Source organism: Schistocerca nitens, chromosome 12 (assembly GCF_023898315.1).
Source record: "Schistocerca nitens isolate TAMUIC-IGC-003100 chromosome 12, iqSchNite1.1, whole genome shotgun sequence".
Lineage (NCBI taxonomy): Eukaryota > Metazoa > Arthropoda > Insecta > Orthoptera > Acrididae > Schistocerca > Schistocerca nitens.
In genome coordinates, this window is record NC_064625.1 from 25,949,844 (window position 1) to 25,968,533 (window position 18,690).

At 40.4% G+C, this 18,690-nt stretch overlaps 1 long non-coding RNA gene across 1 annotated transcript in view; it reads right to left on the reverse strand.

Annotated features, from left to right (window-relative positions):
- LOC126215341 (uncharacterized) overlaps positions 1–18,442 on the reverse strand; it is a 33,999-nt gene extending 15,557 nt beyond the window's left edge. The window contains exons 1-2 of the long non-coding RNA XR_007542124.1: positions 18,369–18,442; positions 2,530–2,713 (exon numbers count right to left, since the gene is read on the reverse strand). This is a non-coding gene — a long non-coding RNA (uncharacterized LOC126215341). The remainder of the gene's footprint in view (positions 1–2,529; positions 2,714–18,368) is intronic.
- Positions 18,443–18,690: the final 248 nt, after the last annotated feature.

The window sequence follows — 18,690 nt, forward strand, 5'->3', positions numbered from 1 at the left end:
TTTGCAATTAGCCACTCCTGAAGTTGGTGGTCTCCCATTAGCAGACCTATCAACTTCCAAAGAATGGAGAAGAAAGATGCCAAAAGCCACACCATCTTGATTCGACCACGGATCTCTAGCAGTCGACCAAGTGTGCAGCGCGTTTGTGTATACGTCATTTTGAGGTCACTTCCGAGTGGTTCTGGACCACAATGATGTGTATGTTAGGCTTCCCATGTCATCACCAAACAAAAGGGCGACACAATTATAAAAAAGCAGCCGTGCTCACCTTAATGAATACCTTGGCGAGACTTTCATCATAAATAGCTCTCCAGGGAGCCACATAGGGCTGCTGCTATCATGAAGACTCAAACTGCCAAGGTCACATATGGAACCAATGTCTGCAATCATAACTATCGTCATCAAAAACATCGAAGATGATGTTACACGTGCCGAGGTATCTGAAGAAGTAAAACTCCACAGATATTTAGTTATCAAAGTGACCAGAGTCACTGGTCATAGCGACAACAAGCCATCGGGTAAGAACCGTGTGTTCACACAATCTGTACACCCATAACTACCTGCTCCTACACCACTTCACATTTAATTACTACATACATACAGTGGAACCATCAAGACCGAGAGCAGTGCAGCCCACCCAATGCACTCGCCATCACGAATTTGACCACCCCACAGACAATTGCAACAATCAACTAAAATGCAGCAAATGTGTGACGCCACTTGGCCCAACAATGCCACACTGATGGGGAAAAGTTCTCAAACTCTGGGGACAAGCACTTATCAATCTCACACTTGTGCCCCAAATGGCCAAATCAGCCACTATCACTACAAAGCACGGATTACAGATGATTACCAGCAACAAAAATTGGTTAACAGGCTGCAAAGACAGATAAAAGCCTAAGTTAAAGCCCACAGGTATCAGGAGTGGGCAAACGAAGTCACATAGCTCGACCCAAGAGACCGATCTACATGGAAATTAACAGAAAGCCTACTTCAAAAGAGCACAAAATTCAATTTTTAATTGTAGACCCCCACCAAAGCCTACACAGGCTGTAATTATCCTTCCAACCCTGAACAAAAATCTCCCGTGTCTTATCTTTCCAGTCTCCCACCACTTCTGAAAGTCCCACTGTCCAGCTACAGAGGAGCATTCCCCTCTTAACTCAGTACTACCCAGGACTTGAGCAAGTTAATTACATTCTCCACCACGGTTTCTTCTACTTCTCGTCACGCCCTGAAATGAGAAATGTCCTGCCCACTATCTTTCCCATCCCTCCCAAGATTTTTAAAGTAATGACAATGTAGCCACATGTTACTAGAGGTAAATATTACCTTTGTGTAACACTGTCTGACTAATTACAATTAATTATATGATTTTTTTGCTGTGCAATACTGCTACGTTTTCAGGCATGCTTGAGGAAGGACAATGTCCAAAACCAGTAGTGTGAAAAATAAAATTATACATATTGTAATGGAAAAAATCTCTTCTCTTACTGCTATATTTTTTTAGCTTATCCTAATCCTCCTCAGACAATGAAGTGTCCCAGCCCATCATGTATTAATGGAGCTAAAAATTTAAGCTCAGTTTATATAGTACTGAATCTGCATCGCTCCTCTTTTTCCCACTTTTTGGCATAACAGAATAGGTGATAGAAGCTCCTAGTCTTATGGACTTTCGACTCAGCCTTATTACTATTTACTGTTTCTAGGGACCGGAAAAAATAAAACTGCCGATGAATACGAATTTAGGGATGAAATCTGGCTCAAAGTATGAAAATCCAAAATTATTTAATAAATACAATTATGTAGTTAACTGTACCCAGATGAACTATCAGTGACAGGGCCAGGTAGCTTTATTATCTATATTTTTGGGTACTTGTATTTTACAGTATCTGGCAATGTTCAATTTGGAAAGAGAATAAGATGTTTATAAAGGGACAGGCTAGACATTTATAACTGATAGGTGTGACCATAAAGAAAGTACTGCAGAAATGTTTACTTTGTTTTGAGTTGTTCTGGTATTCAGTCCAAAGACTGCTTTGCTGCAGCTCTCCATACTACTTTATCCTGTGCAAGCCTCTTCATATGAGTAACTACTACAGCCAACATCCTTCTGAATCTGCTTACTGTACTCATTTCTTCATTCCCTCTATGATTTTCACCATCAACACCTCCCTCCACCTGATGCCTCAGAATGTGTCCTACCAACAAGTCTTGAGTATCAGTGACTAAAACATATTTTATTACTTCTGTTGTGAAATACCAGGTGCATTGTTTAAATGAAAGTTACCAACTTCACAGTGCAAAATGCGAGTAATTAGGTAATTTACACATACAATCATTCCCAAAGATAGAGGCTACATTTACCGGTTGATAGTTATCACTTAACAATTACCACTCCTTTAAAGTTGTGCTCTGTTGTTCCTTTCAACAAAATAAAGTTTTTTACAGTAAATTTTGTTGATTTCCACTTGCTGGTAACAGATGACATACTGATTACATGGGTTATGAACTGAAGGGTTTACTCACAATTGCAGTGGATAGGCAGGTGTCTGGCAGCCACTCGTGCTCTGTACAGTACCTGACGTGTCGCAGCAGACAAATACCTCATCGCACAGGTGATGCTCAGGCTGGGAAGGAGGTTCACGTATCACAGCAAGGATACAATCCTGAACCCGCTAGACATCACTTGCTCACAGAAATAGTTGCCCACCTGCAACACACAGTGCATAACAAGTTTCAGGAAGACAAATTACATAAAATTTAAGAGTTGATAAATTTGAATATCTTTATGAGGTAACACAGAAGCACAACCATGACCAAGTGGCTAATAAACTCAGATAAAAAAAGATGTAAATGGCCTTTCAGACAACTAAAGAAATGCAATCTTAACAGGATATATGTGCTGACAAGAAAAAATCCCAGATTTCCCTGTTAAAAATACACTTTTTCCTGAGTGAAAAAATACTTTTCCCCAGGTGAAGATACACTACATACCGGGTCTTACTAAATTTTCCCCCTTGTAAAGTGACAGTAAACTTGAACTCAGAGCTGTAAAACTCAGTCCTTTTGATTGTGACGGTTTTATACACTGGTATAAAACTTCTTGGCACTTCAGGCTTAAATTAATACATGGATACTATAACTGCAAGAAAAATTAAGCTTTCATATAGAATATTAGTTGTCAAAAATAAATGTATATTTATTTACCTTTTTTAACAAGGCTGTGGTTAGGGAGGATCCTTAGAACACTGTTTAAATTTCAGCTGCTCAATATTTCTGAGAAGCATGATTGTTATTTTCACTGCTGTGCATTAAATATTTTGTGAGTCACCAGGCTGAACACAAGTTCCATCAAGCAGTTTCACTTTTCCACAAAAAAAGCCAGTTGCATGTGAATTCCTCAACAACTCACCTCTCACTTTTTTAAGAATAATTATACTTTTTTGCCTTCATTATTTCACAATTTGTAATCAATGAAAGGACTAAAATAAATGTGATTAACATTGTAGTCTTTATTAGCATGTGTTACCCTTAAGACATATCAAACACAAATGTGCTTGTCAAATTTTAAGTAATGGCATAAATGGTTGGTTGTCTGGTCCTGAAATTTTTCTAACAAGGGAACCTCCCCATCGCACCCCCCTCAGATTTAGTTATAAGTTGGCACAGTGGATAGGCCTTGAAAAACTGAACACAGATCAATCGAGAAAACAGGAAGAAGTTGTGTGGAACTATGAAAAAATAAGCAAAATATACAAACTGAGTAGTCCACGTGATAGATAAGCAACATCAAGGCCAATTAGAGTTTAGTAGCTCCGTGGTCCCGTGGTTAGCGTGAGTAGCTGCGGACCGAGAGGTCCTTGGTTCAAGTCTTCCGTCGACTTATAATTTTACTTTCTTTATTTTCGCAAAGTTATGATCTGTCCGTTCGTTCATTGACGTCTCTGTTCACTGTAATAAGTTTAGTGTCTGTTTTGCGACCGCACCGCAAAACCGTGCGATTAGTAGACGAAAGGACGAGCCTCTCCAATGGGAACAGAAAACATTTGATCGCAAGGTCATAGGTGAACCGATTCCTCCACAGGAAAATACGTCTGATATTCTATATGACACTGGTGACGGCATGTGCGTCACATGACAGGAATATGTTTTCGACCCACCTAACTTGTACACTTGGCGAATGGGTAAAAGATTTTTCTACCTTGCCCAATTTAGGTTTTCTTGTGGATGTGATAATCACTCCCAAAAAAGCGATGAAAACAAGAGTGACACAAACTGAAAATAAAAAATTAAAATTTTCACTTGGTGGAAGACTTGAACCAAGGACCTCTCATTCCGCAGCTGCTCACACTAACCACGGGACCACGGAGCTACTAAACTCTAATTGGCCTTGATGTTGCTTATCTATCACGTGGACTACTCAGTTTGTATATTTTGCTTATTTTTTCATAGTTCCACACAACTTCTTCCTGTTTTCTCGATTGATCTGTGTTCAGTTTTTCAAGGCCTTTCCACTGTGCCAACTTATAACTAAATCTGAGGGGGGTGCGATGGGGAGGTTCCCTTGTAAGTGCCTGGTCTTCCAGATGTTAAGTTTTGACAGAGTGAAATGCACAATGATTTAAGAAAAGCATTGCACTTTCTCACATGTAACATAGCCTAAATCACATTGCATAAAGGAAAATTTGCTTCGAAAGTAACACTTGTCACACAACCATTCACATTTTTCACTCGACTTGTTACAAATATAAACAGCTGTGAAAACATCCTCACCGAAAGCAGTCTCCTTATGAAGTATCATATTGCATGGTCTCTGTCCTGAAGACTTTAAAATGTTTTGCTGTCAGCAGACACTCTTATGCTTTGTGTTAAGTTGCAGAGAGAATGTGCCATTTACAACAAAACTCAAATCACTCATTTTATTTGCGGGCCTAAAAAGTGGAATTTCGATACCAAACTTTGGAGGTCATTTTGACTACTTATATTTGAAGTTAAGGTATTTTGTATAATACACAATGTTGTAGAGAACACTGCTCTAAGAAACAATCATGTCAACTGCAATGTTTTAACTGAACCCAGTGCAGAGATATTTTTGCTAACATCTCTAAACTGAAACATCCGTTGCACACTTACAAATAAAAATTCAGTAAAAGTGAAAGGTAATTTTTTTTAAACCTCTCAGTTACAGGGTAATCATATAAAAAATTAAAACATTTAAAAATAATCAAGCAACAAACTTAATTTTTACTGGACCACTTCATTTGGATGGACCCTTAGTTAAAATATGTGTCATTGACTGATGAGTATCACTGTTGCCATGAAGTAGTGCGAATGAGTGTAATTTTGACTGTCACCAGTCTTATTCTTCATTACTCTATGTAGGTTACACTAATGAAATTTGTGTAGTCATTCAAGAAGAGGAATAATGCATTTTATGTTACCTGGAGAACAGAAGGCGGACGATTCCGGCAAAATTTTATTTTAGTTGATGAGCTACTAAGAAACTGCTCTGTATAGAATGGAAGAAATGGCAGACAAGTCTAATAACCTCCATGTTCAGAGAATCTTAACTGCATCCTTTTGCTAGACATCATGCTGATATGATTTAAATTTGTATAGTAAGTTAATACAATTAACCATTAAATTCTTTACTTAACTGAGTAGCTGGTTAAAGGTTTTATGGCCCAATACCTCACTCCATTGTGTTACACTAACGTCAAATGCTGGACAGAGTAAATACTTCCTTCTTCTAGTGCTATATTTGTCAATGTTACTCCTCTTTCCAAAACTGATCAGCTGCTGATAAATTTCATTAATGAATAAAAGAACTATGAGGCTGTAATTAGCATGCCTAACTCTTTAAATAGCTGTCAACAGTATTTTTACAGCGGACACCACACTTTATATGCAGTACACACTTCTGTTCACCAAACACAGATTATCCCAAATTATTACAATGCCCTAAGACAGTGAATAAAAATAGGAGAAGTCGACTTTTTCACATTTGTAACTTCAAAATCTAATACTACAGTAACACAAACGTTTCTGAGCTCAAACATTTAAAAAGATGTGAATGTAGATGTGCTTTCAGTACTATCATCTACCAATACGCAGAAAGGGAAGTTTGAATGGGGTGGGTGGGGGGGGGGGGGGAGATAACAATTTACATTTCTTGGGTATGCTTAAGAAGGGGGTAGATGAAGTCCACCTCCTTAATGTTGTTGGTCTGTTTACACCTATTGCCAGCTACATTATGTTATTAACCATTTGGCTTGTGTCTATGTGCAACTAAATATGTAGAATTTTGGTTTTCAGAGGTGATTCCTCTTCATTTATTGCAACATATTCGGAACACACACTGTCGCTGAAGGTGAAAAAAAAAAATAAATAAATAAAGGGAGAGAGAGGGGGGGGGGAGAGAGAGAGAGAGAGAGAGAGAGAGAGAGAGAGAGAGAGAGAGAGAGATTAGATCCACTCAAAAAAACAATCTATTCAGATAACCATAGCAACAAAATTTATTACAATCCAATATCTTTATAGCAGCAACCAATTAATGGACGCCGCTCCGAGTTTTTACACTGCACAAGAACTACACATTCCTCAATGAAACAGTCATATTTGAACACAGAAGTCTTCCTTCCTTAAGCTCACAATCTATCGCCTTTACTAGCTGCATAGGCTACCTGTCCTATCCCCATAAAGCATGTTATGCACACTGTGTTGTATATTTCGGCCTACAGTGATTTGTAATTTGCTACCTTGACAAATCACACAATTGTGACACAAACCTTCAACAAATAAAGAAAAATAAATGCAAAAAGAAAAAGTAAAAACAGCAGAAATGAAGAGGAAAGTAGGATGACAAATTAGCAGTGAAAAAGTAAGGGCTCTGTTACACATTTCAAAATTATGTCATCCCCCACATCCTCAAGAAACTACTCACTACAAGTCTAACAGCAAGTGTTTAATGTAATCACTAGTATCATCAGTTTGTGGAGGTGAAGCTTATACACGGGTCATTCCATGTCAAGTCACCCAGGCCTTGACACCAACCATGTCAGATTTTGATGAAACTTAGTACAATTACTTCTTTTATCATCCTGAAAGCACTTGTGAAATCTTTTTGCTCTATCTCTTATAGTTTTTTTTAAATAAATTTTAAAAGTTTTTAGATTTGGCATTGTTTCAGCAGTCGGAAATCTTAACTTAAACGTGTCCTCACAACTAAAAAAATTTGTATGTTAAAGAATACTCAATATATCAGGAATAAGTTTGTGTATTATATCTAAATGCTAAAAAATTACCATAAAGATATATTAAAATCTTCCAAATGAAAAAAAATTACAAGTAGTTGTTGGGTTTTTTGTTTAGTTTTACAAAAACTGCAATATCTAGAGTCTCAGACCTGATAGAAAGCTCAAATTTGTTTTAAAATACTCTTAATTGTATAGGCTATTAGATAAAAGAAAAATTATGTTGGATTTTTAACCTGTTCAATAGTTATCTAATTTTTTTAAATAATATTAATTATATTTTAAAAATAAAAAGTACCAAGTGACTTAGACACCAAAATTAAGTTTTTGTCTTCTTGGAGTAGCAATGTATGCTTGGATTTTGTTTTGTTATTCCTGTGTTTTGAAGTAAAAAAATTATTACAGTGTTAAATAGTGCTTGGATACTATTTTATTAAGTTTATTCGAACTTTCAGTAAGTACTGTTACTTAGTTTACAGAGATTCTTTTCCAATATCCTATAAAGTAACCAGAACAGTAATCAGACCAAAAGTGTAATCAGTATGTCAGATATTCAAACCTGTAGCGTAGGGTTATTTAAAGAATCTGTTTCCAAACAACCAACACACCTTAAACGTTACAACCGGTACCTGAATTGAGTGAGGAAGAAAAAAATTTGATCCACTTACGATCTGGAATTAATCTGTGTGAATTTAAGAATATATGTTCACACCACAGCTAATACTTTTTAAATGTTTTTGAAAAGTATCAAACAACATGTGTAGACCCACTAAAAAACACAAAAAGCCCATCAAAAGTGTAGGCTTGGATCTTTCTAAACAATTACTGACAAAAAATAGTGGCATAAAACCTGGACAAAAGCTTTGCTCAACATGCCATAACTTTTGTGAGGAAAAATTAAGAGTTGAAGTCAATGAAAGTCAAACAGATGATGAAGTCATGGTTGAATTAGAATCATTGGAATCCAGAAATGAATCCCTCGTACAAACAAACATTGCTCTTGATAATTTAGGTTTAATACCGATAAAGCTTCATGGCTTGTCAGAACAAAGTAAAGGGTCTTATTTTAAAAGGAAGGTTAGTAATATTGAAGAGACTGCAAAAAAGGCGGTTTCAAAAGCATTAAAATATGATGCACCAAGTTCTGATGATGAAGAAGATACAAGTGTGGTTGAGAAAGCAAAGGATTTTGATGTAATGATTTCTCTTATGAAAGAGAAGATGTCATCTGTTGGAGGTCTAGAAAAATCCAGATTCTGACCTTGGCTCCAGATTCTTGGAGTCGAAATAAAGTGATAAAAGAATTTAATGAGAGTGAGTACATGGTGCGACAAGCTAGAAAGCTAAAAACTGAAAAGGGTATTTTGGAAACTCCTGGTCCAAAAAAGGTAAAACTCTTTCTGAAAATACAGTAAGACTTAACAGATTTTTATGAAAAGGATGAAAGTTCCAGAGTGCTACCTAGAACAAAAGACAAAGTAAGTGTTCAAAAAATGTGTACACGCAAAAAAGACTCATTTTGTATAACTTGAGAACTATTATTCTTTCAAATGGGATAATCCCGAGGTAGAAGTAGGATTTTCAAAATTTTGTTTCTTGAGACCTAAATGGTGTATCCTTGCTGGTGCTGCAGGCGCACACACTTTTTTTTTTTGGTGGGGTTTAAGGGCGCTTAACTACTGAGGTCATTAGCGTCCAGTCACTGTTAGAGCAAATGGAATCTAGTAAAACTCAAGGGGAGGGGGGGGGGGGGGGGGACACCAGAAAGACCTGACAAAGATGTAGATAAAATAAGTAGAAAGGTTAGATGTCTTTGGACAAGCCAGTCAAAGTTATAAAACACAGAACACAAGCAGCTGCTCAAGCGCCATCAGCTAAAATATCCAGTAAAGTAGATGGCAGGGACAGGACAACACGAGATTGACTAAAGCAGGGACACGACAATAAAACATGGCGCACTGTTAATGCCTGACCACAAGGGCACTGCGAGGCTGGGTCACCGGAGAGCAGGTAGCTGTGGCTAAACCGGCAATGCCCAATCCGCAACCTGGTCAGAAGGACCTCCTTTGGAAGCGGTTTTACTGCCCGGAGCTTGTTTCCTTGGAGGGATGACCAAGCATCCCACCACAACGACACTAGCCTCTTACAAACATCCCCACGAACGTCAGATGACTGGACACAATGGGAGGCTGGCCGAGGCAGGAGGACTGCAGCCTTGGCTGCAGCATCCACAGCCTCATTCCCAGGCACTCCTACATGTCCGGGAACCCACAGAAAGCTGACAGGAGAACCATTATCAGTGAAAGAATGGAGGGACTGCTATATCCGTTGAATCAAGGGATGGACCGGATAGGGAGCTCCAAGGCTCTGAAGAGCACTGAGTGAGTCAGAGCAGAGTACATACGATGAATGGCGGTGGTGGCGGGCATACTGAATAGCCTGATGGAGAGCAAAAAGCTCGGCCGTAAAGCTCGAACATTGGTCGAGGAGCCGGTATTTAAAGGTGGCGGCCCCGACGACAAAGGCACAGCCGACACCATCGTCAGTTTTGGAGCCATCGGTGTAAATAAAGGTGTGACCGGCAAGTCGAGCACGAAGTTCGACAAACAGTGAGCAATGTATTGCAGCCAGAGTACCCTCCTTCGGGAGTGAGCTGAGGTCGAGATAAATATGAACCGGAGCCTGGAGCCAAGGTGGTGTCGGGCTCTCACCCTCTCTGAAGGTGGTAGGGAGTGCAAAATCCAATTGTCGAAGCAGGCGACGGAAGCGGACTCCGGGGGGCAGCAGGGCAGACACATACAACCCGTACTGACGGTCGAGAGAATCGGCGAAGAAGGACTGGTAAGAGGGGTGGTCGGGCATAGACAACAGCCGGCAGGCATACAGACACAGCAGTACGTCGCGCCGGTAGGTCAATGGTAATTCGGCAGCTTCGGCATAAAGACTCTCGACAGGACTAGTGTAGAAGGCTCCGGTCGCAAGACGTAACCCCCGATGGTGGATGGAGTTGAGATGGCGTAAGAGGGATGGCTGAGCAGACGAAGCTCCCATAATCCAGCTTCGATCGGACTATGGACCGATGGTACAAACTGAAAAAGTAAAAGCAGAAAGAGTAATACGGACAGCTATTGCTTGGAGTGGGGTGGTCAATGGGATGGGATGGTAATAGACATCGTCCCGAACGAGCAACATGACCCCACCATGAGCTGGGGTACCATCCACAGGGGTGAGGTCATACCGCTCCGAGGTATAGTGGGTAAAGGCAATACGGTCAGTCGGGCGCAACTTGGTTTCCTGGAGACCAAGGACGAGCGGACAGTGCAGGCGGAGGAGCAGTTGTAATTCCTCCCGATTAGATCGAATACCTCTTATGTTCCAATGCAACAAGGCCATCGCTAGTCAAAAAAGAGGGAACGAGACGGGGGAAGAGCTGGTCACCTCGACTGCCGCGGAGGGCCAGGTTTCGTGGGAACAACGCCACAACCGGCGGGAGGCGGATCCTGTTCCATCGAGTCGTCGCCAGCTGCGGCCGTTGTCCCTGGTGGTGTAGGAAGGGCAGCATCATTTGCCGACAAGAGGCCAGCTGAGCGCCTGGCAGCAGAGCGTCCCGGCGAAACTGAGGACGGCCGGGAGCAGCGACTCACAGATGGGGCGTCAGACGAAACGCGCCGGGGTGGAGAGGGGGATAGAGACTTCTTGTTGGGGGCCTTCTTGGAAGTCTGAGGAGGCACAGGGGTGGTGGGCTGGACCCGAAGGTCCTCAACGTGCGGGGTCCGTTTTGGAACGCCGGACCTTGGAAGCTGGGGTCCGGAATATTTCCCCGATGGATGCCTGAGAAGAGGATCGCTTCTCAGGCAGCGGGAGGGGGGGGGGGGGGGGGGAAGGTGGCCCCTGGGGCACAGACGGCGGGGGCCACGGGGGAGGAGGATTTGGAAAGGAGGGATTTGGGAGGCGGAGGCAGAGACCCCGGATGGGGGGAGGAGGCACAGGATAGGGGTGAGGATACCGCCGAAGGAGGGGACACAACTGAGGCAAACGAAGTGGTCAATGGCACGGGATGGAGGCGGTCATACTTCTTCCTGGCCTCAGAATAAGAGAGATGATCCAAAGTTTTGAGTTCTTGTATCTTCTTCTCCTTCTGATATGCGGGGCAGTCTGAGGATCTAGGCGAGTGAATGCCAGGACAATTAACGCACCGAGGTGGTGAAGTGCATGTATGTTCCTCACGAAGAGGACGTCCACAATCGCCACAAAGGGGCTCAGCCTCACACCGTGACGACATGTGCCCAAAGCGCAAACACCGAAAACAGCGCATAGGAGGCGGGACGTAAGGTCGCACGTCGCACCGGTAGCACATCACCTGTACCTTCTCCGGGAGAACGTCCCCCTCGAAGGCGAGGATAAAGGCCCCGATGTCAATGCGACAGTCTTTGGGGCCGCGCTGGACTCGCCGGACGAAATGCACGCCTCGGCACTCCAGGTTGGCCCTGAGCTCCTCATCAGATTGCAGCAGGAGGTCCCGATGAAAAATAACCCCCTGCGTCCTATTCAGTGCCAGATGCGGGACAATGGACACTGGGATATCCCCTAGGCGGTCGCACGCCTGGAGCGCCGCCGACTGTGTGCCGGAGGTGGTCTTGATAAGAACGGACCCCGAACGCATCTTACTGAGAGCCTCGATTTCCCCGAAGATGTCCTCAATGTGCTGAACAAAGAACATGGGTTTGGAGGTGGCGAACGTCCCCCCATTGGTTCGAGAACAGACCAAATAGCGGGGGAAGTACTTCGCCCCAAGCCGGCGGGCCTGTCCCTCCTCCCAGGGAGTGGCCAAGGGGGAAAGGGCAGGAGAACCAGAACTAGACAGTACCTTTCCGTTTGAAAGACTCGGCCGCAGAGCGACCTGATACTTGTTGACGTTTCATCTGTGAAACGTCCGCCCCAATACCACCCACTCCGACCAGGGGCTCTCCCCACGGGCGCCACCCAGCCTCAGCAAGGGCCACCTGGCAGGATGACCGTTGTCGGGAGTCCTGATGCCCCAAGGAGACGGGCATCTACTCCTTGACCAACGTGGGGAGGGTGCAGCTCAGGTATCGGCAGTACGATCCCTGTGTTGTCAGGGGGCTACAACCTAGAGGGTACATGACGACCCCACAACAAAGTGCTGGCTACCGTGCTGGATTTCTGGTGCCATGAAAAGTCCATCATGATCGTAGGTGCAGATGGGGACACACTATGGGCGTAACTTGTACAACCCATCAGGCGTTGAGGCCCAATTTGAGGAATAGTGGGTATGGTTACAACGCCGTTACAATGCTGAGTGCCAAGGTCTTAGTGCACTGAGGACCAGTGGTACACCACGTAAGGCGTCCTTCCCCAAAAGGCTCGTACTTCTGTAGAATTTTGAAAAATGGAGGTCAAACCCCAAGGGGGACCATCACATGGAAGCCCGAAACTGTTGTAACTCCTTTTAGTCGCCTCTTACAACAGGCAGGAATACCTCGGGCCTATTCTTACCCCGGACCCGCAGGGGGTACGCACACACACTGTATGTGTATGCAGTATCCACCAGAATGTTAAACTATTATTGGATGCTGTGAAAATTGAAGAATCTTATAAAGACCTAATTAAGATGCTTGTGTGCAACACGGAAAACCAAAACTGCATGCTACATCATTGCGACAGCTGTCCTCCAAATGCTGCACTAACTGAGTACTTAACTGAAAAACTAAGTGAAGATTATGATTTAGAAGAAGAAATTGTAATCAGTCAGTGGGTTAACACAGACAGGGCAGAAATGATCAAACAGTCTATCAGTGTTGAAGACTACATTTCTTTACTGGTTAGGTCATTGGAAAAGCTCACCCCACAGTAGTTTATAGCAAAATCCCAATCAGCAGCCTTTAAAAGATTGAAAGAAGACCCACCACCCAAAACAGCAATTATTGTGATGGATTTCAGTGAAAATTATTCCTTTGTAATACACAATGAGATCCAAAGTGGTTGTACTCGACACCCAGTTGGCATTTTCCTAGGAAATGAGGAAAACAATGTTTTTGTTTCCAACCACTGTTTTATTAGTGATGACCAAGAACATGACACTGGTTTTGTTAACTTTGTACAAGAAATAAAGTGGCTGTCATTACATCATACTGACATTGTCTCAGTTCACTACTTTACAGATGGTTGTGCTGGCAGTACAAAAATAGAAACAGTTTTAAAAATTTGACTGAACACTTGAGAGACTAATTTGAAGGCCCAACACTATTTTTGCAACAAGTCATGGGAAGTCAATTTGTGATGGCCTAGGAGGAACTATTAAAAGAATTTTAAGGAAAGCCAGTCTACAGCTTTCAGATGAAGAACAAATAATGACAGCAATCAATGTGTACAAGTTTTGTGAAAAAAAATATTGAAAACATTCATTTTCACTTTATTGACAAAAAAGAAGCTGATTTGCTACGGTTAAAACTAGAAAAACGTTTTTTCAGCAACCCGAACCATTCCTGGAACAAGAAGTTTTCATAACTTCAAACCACTTCCAACAAACAACCTTGAAATTAGAAGGACTACAGATAGTGTAAAACCCTCCTTAGTCTTTTCTTTCCATTCTTCTTCTGATTGGGTTCATGTTGAACCATGCAAATCATGATGGTAACTGGTACTTTGGACAGGTAAAAATATTCAATGATGAAGAAGATGCAGAAATTCTATTTCTACATCCTTCAGGACCAGCTGCATCATTTTATTGGCCTGAAAGAGAAGATTCTTGCATAGTGCCTTTGGAGCACATAGTCTGTGTAGTAGACGCACCTCAAACAAGCGGCACTGGAAGGATGTATTACTTCAGTAAAGACTATCAAAAGAACTGAAAGCTCTTGGATGAAGTGGAAAAACAGTTTGAATCAGCATTAATGTTTATTAAAAAGACAAAATTACTCAAAAAATTCAATGTTTCAAGCAATCGGTTGGGTTATACATAAGTGTTGTAAGAACACTATCTTTGTACATAATTCTAATGTAATCTACTACAATTAATAAAAATGTTAAAAAGCCATTATTATTTTTGTTTTATCAAGTAGCCTATATGTTTAAGAGTAAATTAAAACAAATTTGAGCATTTTATCAGGTCTGAGACTCTAGATATTGCAATTCTTATAAAACAAAACATCCGTTAAAAAAGAAAAAAATACATAGGGTGAAGTGGGGTAAGTAACCATGGGGTTAGTGTAACCACAGTTTATGGTGCCTTAAAGAAGCTGTATTTTTACCTCTGACCTATCACACATGTTAATTTACTCCTTTCTTTGTTATATTTAACCATAAGTTGTCAAATCTGACAAATTGGTAATTTTTGGACTTGAATTGACGTCTACATTTTCACTCTGCGAGAGAGTGACATGCTCAGAATTTGGTGGTCTGTCATTTTCGCAGTTTTAAAGATAACTGCACAATTTTTTGGTTACAAACTAACTTTTGCATGACAATTGCAAATATGAGATTCATTTTACTCTACTGAAAAAGCTCTTGATATGCCAGGCGTGGTTACACTTACCCCAACTTTTTCCCATGTGGGGCAAGTGTAACCAGGGGGGGTTGCACTTGCCCCAAACAAACTTACCGGAACATATTTATTTAAGCCATAACCCTGTTTTTGCCATCACACCAGATCAACTAAACTGACCTTCCTGTATGTGAAATCTACTTGGGACCAAAAGTTAACTCATCACCAGAGACATCATCAAGGGGTAAAAATTAGCAAACGTGACTGTTCCAATCTCCTCACTGCTGTATGGAATGAAACACCACCTGAATTTGTGAAAAGTGGTTTTCAAAAAGCAGGAATATTCCCTTACAGTAGAGAAGTAATTGATAAAACTAAATATGATCCCGAGCCATATAAAAGATATGTAGCTCATACCAAATCTTTGGCAGAAACAAATCCATTGCCAGCTCACGATCATGCAGCCATAGACTGTGTGGAAACTACGTCTCTAACAGAATGTACTCAGATTTTTGGGAAGCTTCCAGCTGAACAACCTCCAGAATTTTATAGGCCTTCATCTAATGAGCCCTGTAGTTCTCTCAGTATCAGTTCTTTCTCAACCATTCCCAAGCTAACCAATGTTTCATTATGTTCTGGAACTTCTGATTTGTCATTTGAAAGGTTATTATTGGAAACAGTCCAACAGTGTAGACCCACTGGTAAAACAAAGAAGAAAAGGATTGCACCAGGAGCTGAAGTTATCACTTTTCAAAATGCCATCTATAAAGAAAAAGATTTTAAAGGAAACAAGAATAATAAGGAGAAAGCAAAATAAAAAAGCATTATCAGCATAAAAAAGGGCTTGGTAATGGAAAAGTCAATCTTCCAAACAAAGTGCTGTTACTTTATCTGAAATGGCATCTCTGAATGTTGTGGAAAAAAAATCCCCGATTGCTCACGTGGGTAACAAGAAAAAAGACGAAGTTGAATCAACAAGTGAAGAAAGGGAAACTGAAGGAGGCCTATCTTTAATAAGTAGTGATGAAGATGATAACACTGGATGATCTCAGGAAAGAAATAAGCTGTGAAGAAGAAAAAGAGGCAAACTTTTTTGAAGCCAAAGATAAAATTACAGTTGGTAAAGTATGTTCTGGTAGCTTTTGCAACAAAATGTAAGAAAGTTCATTTTATTGGCCAAGTTACCAAAATTATTGATTTAGGAGATCCAGAAGTGATTTTCCGCAGATGCAAAAATAAGAAAGCATGGCACCACATTCTATTGGCCTGATAGAAGAGATGAGATGCAAGTTTCCTCCTCTGATGTCATTTCAGTGCTGCCTGAGCCTACTTTGGGTCACAAGGGAGACCTGACATTTGGTGTTATTTGATTCATACAGCATTCAGTGACTAAATAATACTTAGGGCCTAAGTGTTCAAAATGGTTCAAATGGCTCTAAGCACTATGGGACTTAACATCTCAGGTCATCAGTCCCCTAACTAACCTAAGGACATCAAACACATCCATGCCAGAAGCAGGATTCGAACCTGCGACCTCAGCAGTCGCGCTGTTCCAGACTGACGCGCCTAGAACCGCTCGTCCACACCGGCCGGCGGGGCTAAGTGTGAATATAATAAGTTGAATTAGGGCAGTTTAGCATTAAACACAAATTGCCAACAACTTTATTTCAATTACCATGAAAAATAATAGAAAGTGAACTTATAAAGTGATTTTTTTTCTTTTCTCTTGAGACTAGGTATTTTATTATTTTTGTCAAATTGCCTACTAAAGAAAAAAAAATATTACTTTTGTAGAATTTAAACTAATAAATTACTGGCCTAAAACAAAAATAAATCTATGATGCATTCTGTTTCAGTGTTTTATGGTTTAGGCTAACACATTTTTTTTTTTTTTGTTTAGCGAACAGTTTCTGTTTATTTCATAATATACAAAGAGGCGAGTGCAAGAAAGTTCATATCTTGAGTAAAATTGAAGGTATTTTAATAATTTAAAAATCCTCAAATTCAGTAAAAACTGGGTAATCAGGTCACTTACCCCAAGTCTCTCTTACAATGCTCTGTGTGGGTACAAGAATGCGGGGTTACACTTGCCCCGAACCATGGGGCAAGTGTGACCTCACAACACAAAATTTTGAAAACAATTATTTGACCATATAATTTTTTCTTTCAGAAACAAAATGTATATTGTTTAAAAGTCAATAAGTCAAAGAATGAGAAATTTCAAAATCATATCTTCAATAACAAGTTGGCAATTTGGTGTCAAATTTGAACTTTGCCAAAACGTGGTTACACTTACCCCACTTCACCCTATATTTTTTTTCATAGAAAATATTAATATATTTTAATAGTATCACTTTTATCTTCAAATATGTATAATAAATAAACTTGCTGCAAAAATTCATGATGTTATCTAAAAGAGTTTTTAAGATAAGCAATTTTAAAGTTTTGAATACAAATTAAATTTACCATTTCCAAAGGTTCAGAAAAGTCAAAACATAAAAACTTTAAAAATTTATAAAAAAAACTATAAGAGATACAGCAAAAAAATTTGCAGGTGTTGTCAGGATGGTATTAGAACCATTTGAGCCAAATTTCATGAAAATCTAAGGAGGTGGGTGTAAAATTTATTTTTTATTGGGTGATTTGATATGGAATGATCCACACACCTAACAAACTACTTGCGATATTTCTTTACAAGAAAGAAATAACAAATTTTCTTTTACAAAACTTTACTTATTATTCATACAAGATTCAAGTTCGAGCTGTACAAGATTTACTTCTAAGGCAAGCTCATTTACACAAAGCAGTGGCTTTAGACTCATCATTTTCTATATCTATTGCTTCACATCTTCATATCGGCCTCTAACACTCATTTGTCTTCGAATATTACGATTCCATTCTATTCTAGCTTTAATACATACAAAAAAAGGATGATTAAGAAATTGCCGGCATATTTGCTGGGCGAATCAAAATTCACTAATATACGCTACATGGCAATTTCAGCGAATATAGTTGAAACAACTGATTTATATATAAACGGTTTCCCCAAGGTAAACAAACATTACGACTTCGAATGTAGCCTAGTATTGCAAATAACGATATGCACCAACATCTACAGCTCCCGAAAACAGCGCCCACGCCGTAAGTGAAGTCTTCCTCGCAAATTTAGAGTAGACCATTTTAATTTATTCAACCAAGTCTCATGCGAGCACGTTTCAGTCCCACGAATATAATGCTACAGACAAATTCTTATTACCTTTCCATGTGCATTTTAACGCAATAAATGACTGGTCAAGAATACATGCTAATAATGATTGCATTTACGGGATGGCCGATCTCCCTCGGAATCTTAGGTATCTCCCGGGTAGAATTTGTGTAAAAAGATTGCGGCTACAAGTTTCTTCTGGTAACTTCTTACATCGGGGAATTTTTAATTTAATCGGCATAAAGCATTAAACTGTAGCTATTTGGTTACAGCACACTACCATAATGGCATAACAAAGGCATCCTTCAAGTGCAGCTGAAGGTAAAAAATGACTAATCTGAAAATAAAATGAGCGTGATATCAGGATAAGCCTAACAGCATGATGTATAGTTATTACACTTACCGATGAGAAAGCGTGCCTGAAAGCCCAGAATCAGGTAGTTCAAAATGGACGGGCACACCACCACAGTACTCATGTTTCCACCACGTGACCGGTGATAGATGTGCGTTCAAAACTTCAAACTGTGAGGTGAAACACGTGAACATCGTAAACAGAAGAAAATCGACGGCGCCAAACTGTGACCAAACGTTCGACCACAGATTTTGGCTATGGTCGAAGGACCAAACTAAATTACTTGTAAAGAGACAACTAATTATATGAGAAACTTTTGATATCATATTAGCATAAAGATGTCTCACAGTTCATCTAATGGAACAGATATCTC